Raw genomic sequence first — 6,568 nt, forward strand, 5'->3', positions numbered from 1 at the left:
ACCCAGTAGCCGCCGAAGATCCCCCTTTCCCCTAACTCATCAGCAAGCACCCAAGGTTTCCTTTTTATGAAAGAAAGAAAAGAAGAAAGAAAGGGGGGAGCTGGGAAAGGGAGCGCCGGTATGAGAAGAGAGAAAGGGACGGCGCTGGGGGGCGTCACTTCCGCCGCGCCGCCGTGTTGCACCGGGGAGGGTGAGAGAGCGAAGAACAGGCAAGAGAGGGAAGAGAGCTGCACCGGGAGAAGAGAGGGAAGGGAGATCTGAGGGGAGGAGGTGCGTCGCCGGCCTGGTGCCACTGTCGCCGTCGCGTCCTGCCGTCCCTGCCACTATGAAGCCGCCGAACTAGGCTGAGGAAGAGGGAGGGAGAACGAGCGTGGAGAGCTCAGCCGCGAGAAGGGGAAGCGCGGGTCTGACCCGTCGCTGCCGATCTGTCCCGACCCAACACCATCGTGAGGAAGCTGCCACCGTGGGGTGTGTCGCCGTTGAGGAGCTGTCGCCGCCAGATCTGCCGCCGCCTCTGTTCGTTGCGCCGTCACCTCTAGCCGCACCGCCGTCCCTACGCCGTCACAGAGCAAACAAGAGAGAGATCTGAGCCTGAGTTGGGAGTCTAACCATCGTGCCCAGCCGCCATTCGTGGAAGAGCTTGAAGTATTTTCTGGAACTTTGATTTATTAAAATTGAAACACTTCCCGAGCCCTTGGAAATAGATTTAAGAATGAAACTGAAATTAGTTTTCGGTTTAAAAATGATTTGGTTTTGGCTTAAGTTTGGTTGGTTTTGAAATTGGTGCGGAATAATTGGAAACACGATTTGGTTTTGGGTTTAAACCCTATTCTATTTATTCAACTCAAGAAGTTATAGTTTCGGAGGTTTTTAAGGAATTTAAGAAATGAGTTAGGTTATTCTCCCCTGAAGTCTTGAGACTCCGCTGAGGAATCGTACGACCAAATCTTGATTTAGAAATGAATGATTTTGAGTCTTTCAAAGAGATTTTGAGCTTGGCATGGTTTTGAGATCTTTGGAAGTATTGGAAAGATGTGGAAAGTGGCTCCGTTTTGAAAAGTGATTCTTGGCTAGCTGTGAATTGACTACGTTTGTTACTTAAAAGTAAATGGGCCAAGAATGATTTTGAATTAAGATTTTGAGCCTGATTGATTGTAGATATCATCAAGATTGATGAGTTATTGTTTGGTAGGCATAAGGGCCGGGTTCGTCCCGCTTATGCTGAGAGATTTGATAATTGACGAGATTGTTGATAAGTCGTTTGCGCCTGGCAAGGACGGTGATTAATCCCGCTTGTCGAGGTTGCGGCGCCCGCGTAAGGACGGTGGTTAATCCCGCTTACGTGTAGATGTGAGGTCGGAGGCAAAGTATCCCGCTCACATCCTTTTGGATCACAGGAGTGTGCATACTTATGTTAACTGCTAACTGTTATACTTGTTGTAATTGCTCTTGATTGTGCTTGAACCACATTAATTGTGATTGTGTTTGAATTGATTGGTTTGTGAAGAGTTGGTTGCTGATCTAGCTGTTTGGGCCGGGGGCCGTGTTGGATTGGATGGGCTTGAGGCCGTGATTGGTATATTGAGTCCTAGTTCTGTATAAAGTATCTGATCGGTTCAGTATAGACTTAATGAACCTATGCTTGGAACGGGATGATCATTTATACCGCGTAGGTAACTGCTTTCATGATTGCGGTCTAGGAAAACTTTTCAGACATTTTTTTAATGAAAAAGGTTTTGGTTTAGAATATTTGAGAAATTTAGCAAGTCTTTAAAGAAGAATTTTCTGGATTTCGAATGTGAACCTATGGTTTTTGGAAAGACTCATAAGACGAGCAATGATCACTGAACTCTAAGAATGACCTTATCTTTACGTATCTTGTTATAGCAAATTATGTAATCCTATAGCGAGAACAAGCGAGGACGACGTTCTCACTCCCCTACAGGTTATTCCTTTTCAGGATATGGAAGACAAAGCTTCAGGAGAGTTATGTTTATTTTCTGTTTATTTGGTCTTTTTGTATATCCGTAGCTATTATTTTTCCCTCACCTTTATCTTTATGAAGCTTGTAAGAGGGATTGGAAATTATGATATGTATAATTGTAAACTAATGTTATGTATATGTATATATATATCTTAAGGTTATATCTGAATTGTATGTGCATGTATGTTTAGGTTTTCACGAAAAAGAGTTATCGAAGTGTTATGCGGTTTTAAGTTTTAAACAGGCTCATATTTTAGTCTTAAATATTATATAAGTCGTGGTAATACTCGAGCTATCAGAGTGGCGCAGCCGGAAGCGTGACATTTTGATAGTTAGGGTGTTACAACTTCTGGTGCTGCTTCCTCTCCTACTGCTGGTCCTCCTCCCAAAAAACAGAAGACAGTTGAAAAACAAAAAGCTGTGGATACCTTCGACTTGGATGTCCCTGATTTTGACGCCGTGGGATTTGTTGACAATCAAATAGCTCCTTTTGGTCGACTTCCAATGGATGATGTGTCCCTCCTTCAACACTTGAATTTTATTACCAGTAACAGTATCTGGATGGCCCATATAGGCGCAGCATTATATTGCACTGTCCAGGGTTCCCCCGTCCATGCAACAAAAGCTTTTCTTGAGGATGCCAAGTCCGAGTTTAATAGAATTAAAGGCTTAAAGGTCTTTTGCAAACTTTGTAACTTTTGTAGATTTTTATAGAGTGTTGGTACTCTGCTTGTCCAACCTCTTTTTATTAGATCTTTTATCTGTCTTCTGGTTGGGCGAGATGTCCCTTAGGGTTATCTTGTTTGACAGCTTTTTAGTGTTCTAGCAGAACCCTTTTTAGTTAGTCTTTGAACAATTTCGATAGCCTTGTTGTGGAGTCGTGGCTTTTTTGCGCAGAGCTGTGTCCCTTTTAGTGCACGCTTTTTGTTGGTCCGACTTCCTTCCTCTATCTTTACTGGGATCATTGCCTCCATTCCGTAAGCAAGTCGGAAGGGCGATTCTCCTGTGGTGGAGTGTGGAGTTGTCAAATATGCCCATAGCACTTGGGGGAGCTCTTCAGCCCAGGCTCCCTTTGTATCCTGTAGTCTCCGTTTTAACCCAGCTAGTATGACTTTGTTGGCAGCTTCTGCCTGTCCGTTAGCTTATGGGTGTTCTACGGATGTGAATTAGTGCTTTATTTTCAAGTCGGCTACCAAGTTCCTGAAAACTGTATCAGTAAATTGAGTGCCATTATCCCTGGTGATGGAGTATGGGACCCCAAATCTTGTAATAATGTTCCTATATAGGAATTTCTGACTTCTTTGGGCGGTGGCATTAGCAAGGAGTTCTGCCTCAATCCATTTTGTGAAATAGTCTACCCCTATAATGAGGAACTTGACTTGTTCCGATCCTTGGGGAAAGGGTCCGAGGAGGTCCAGCCCCCACTTTGCGAACGGGTAAGGTGAGATTACACTGATGAGCTCCTCTGGTGGGGCGATGTGAAAGTTAGCATGCTTCTGACATGGTGGACATGTCTTGACGAACTCTGTCGCTTCTCTTTGCAAGGTTGGCCAGAAGAATCCAGCTCGTAGTACCTCTTTGGAAAGAGCTCGTGCCTCCAAGTGGTTGCCACACATGCCACTGTGTACTTCTTCCAGGACTTCCCTTGTATTTGAAGCCGCTACACATTTTAGGAGGGGTGTTGAAATCCCTCTCCTATATAAGATGTCGCCCATTATAGTGTAGTACTGGGCTTCTCGTATCAACCTCTTTGCCTCCTTTTCATCTGCGGGGAGTACCTCTGACTTGAGGTAATTGATTATGGAGGTCATCCACCCTTATCCTGACCTGATATGGTTAGAAATTTTACTTCTTCTGAGATTGATGGGCTTTGCAGTAAGACTACGTTGGCTAGCCATAGTGGGTATTTGACCTCCCATATGAACCCTACCTCCAGTAAGGCTTGTACTTGTTCTCCACAGCTTGGGATTTTTTCGGTCCGAGTTTCCTACGCTTCTGCTGTACTCGCCGAGATCCTGGATACACCGCTAGTTTGTGACATATTAGTTTGGGATCTATGCCCGGCATGTCTGCAGCCTTCCATGGAAAGAGGTCGGCGTTATCCTTTAGGAACTCTATCAGAGATTCCTTTATGTCTCCCTTTAAGGTTGTCCCGACCTTTGTCATTTTATCCAGGGCATCGCCGATTTGGACCTCCTTAGTCTCCCCTTCAGGTTGTGGACGGAGTTCCTCGCGTCCTCGAACTCCCCCGAGCTCGATAGTGTTGATCTCTTTTCCTTTGCCTCTAAGGTTCAGACTTTCGTTGTAACAGCGTCGCGCGATTTTCTGATCTCCTTTTATCGTGGCAATACCTTCTGGAGTTGGGAACTTCATGCATAAATATGGAGTCGAGACTACTGCGGCGAGCTGGTTCAGTGTTGTCCGTCCTATCAAGGCATTGTAAGCTGCGCTCACATCAACTACTATGTAGTATATGCTAAGTGTCCTTGACCGGGTTCCCTTTCCAAAGGTTGTGTATAGTGAAATATATCCAAGTGGTTGAATTGAAGTGTCTCCCAGTCCGAACAAGCTGTTCGGATATGCTTTGAGCTCTTTATCTTGTAGGCCGAGTTTGTCGAAGGCGGATTTAAACAAGATATCCGCAAAACTTCCCTGGTCTATTAGTGTTCGATGGAGATTTGCGTTGGCCAGTATGATAGTAATGACCATGGGATCATCATGTCCCGGGATGATGTCTACTGTGTCTTCTCGGGTAAATGTAATAGTGGGGAGGTCGGATGACCTCTCTCCTTCTCCAACATGAGATACCTCTTTAAGGTGTCTTTTCCGAGAAGATTTAGAGATCCCTCCTCCTACAAATCCTCCATTTATCATATGAACATGTCTCTCAGGAGTGTGAGGTGGTCGTTCAGCCCGTCTGACCTCTTCGTCCCTTCTTCTTTTTCTTGGCTCATCTGCTTTGTTAGCTAAGTATCGGTTTAGTCACCGTTCTCTCGCCAATTTTTCTATGACATTCTTTAAGTCGAAGCATTCGTTATTAGAATGTCCATAAATTTGATGGTATTCGCAGTACTCTGTCCGACTTGTCCCTCCTTTCTTGCTTTTAATTGAGCGAGGTGGCAGGATCTTTTCAGTGTTGCATATTTCTCGGTAAACATCCACAAGGGACACCCGAAGAGGGGTGTAACTGTGGTATTTTCTGGGTCTTTCACTGGGTTGATGTTCTTTTTTCTTGGATTCTTTATCCTTGTCTCTAGGGGGTAGGAGAATCCTGATCTTGAAGTTCCTCCTAATCGAGAATTCTCCTCCATGTTGATATACTTCTCTGCCCGTTCTTGTACTTCGTTCAGGGATGTTGGATGGTTTTTTGATATGGAGTGACTAAAAGGCCCTTCTATCAGGCCATTGATGAGCCCCATAATGGCTGCTTCTGTGGGCAGACTTTGTATTTCCAAACATGTTTTGTTGAATATTTCCATGTAGTTGCGAAGACTTTTCCGATCTCCTTGCTTGATTCCGAGTAGGCTCGGGACATGTTTGGCTTTGTTCTTCTAGATGGAGAACCTGGCAAGGAATTTTTTGGCTAGGTCATCAAAGCTAGTGATGGATCGAGGGGGTAAGCTGTCAAACCACTTTATGGCTGTCTTTGTTAAGGTGGTCGGGAATGCCTTGCATTGAAGAGCATTTTGGAGGCGTTGGTGAGGTACATTCGGCTTTTGAAATTGCTGAGATGATGGCTTGGGTCCGATTTGCCATCGTATAAAATCATGTCAGGAGCTTTGAAGTCTTTTGGGATTTTAGTTTTCATGATTTCTCTGGTGAATGGGTCTTGATCTCTATGGGAGTTGTCATCGCGATTGGTCTGAACTGTTTTATCTTTGAGGTCAGCTTCGAGCTTTAGGAGTTTTTCTTCTAACTCTCGGCGTCATCTAGTTTCTCTCCGGAGGTCCCTCTCGGCTTGGCGCTAGTGTTCGGCTTCTTTTTTGAGTTGTTTGAGACGTTCCTGTTGAGCTTATAAGGCAGCCAGAATTTTTGCGTTTGGGGTTGTTTATCTTCCTCGTTTTGAGGTGTGTCTTTGGTGGTGGCGTCCGTGTTTTTATTTGGCGTTCTGTCCACCAAACCAGAGTTGTGGTCGTTCTCATGGTCGTCCGCCATGGTGATGGGATGACTTCCAAGTTCCTCGCTAATGTTCCGAGGGTTACCTGAAACTAAAGGTCGATCTTTGCTGAGATCTGCTGTGGTGGCCGGAGCTGTCGTGTCTGACCCGTTGACTTTGGTGGTGTTGTTGATCCTTGATCACCGGAGGGTGGTGGTACCTGCAAGGGACTCCGATGCTTAAGTTAGCACGGGCTTTAAGCAGGTATTTTGTGTAGAATCAGAGTATGAGTTATACCTAGGTGCTCCAGTGTATTTATAGTAGTGGGGGTTGACCTTCTTTAGATATGATAAGTTAGTTATCTTTATCTTATTGATGCCAGGGCATCATGGCTAGTTTTACTAGCCATTTTTTGTATGCTTTAGGTTGGTTTCATGCATTTTCTTAGGAAATAAGAAAGTATTTGGTTGAAAATGCATTCACACCAT

This window comes from Arachis ipaensis, chromosome B03 (assembly GCF_000816755.2).
Source record: "Arachis ipaensis cultivar K30076 chromosome B03, Araip1.1, whole genome shotgun sequence".
In the NCBI taxonomy this organism is placed as follows: Eukaryota; Viridiplantae; Streptophyta; class Magnoliopsida; order Fabales; family Fabaceae; genus Arachis; species Arachis ipaensis.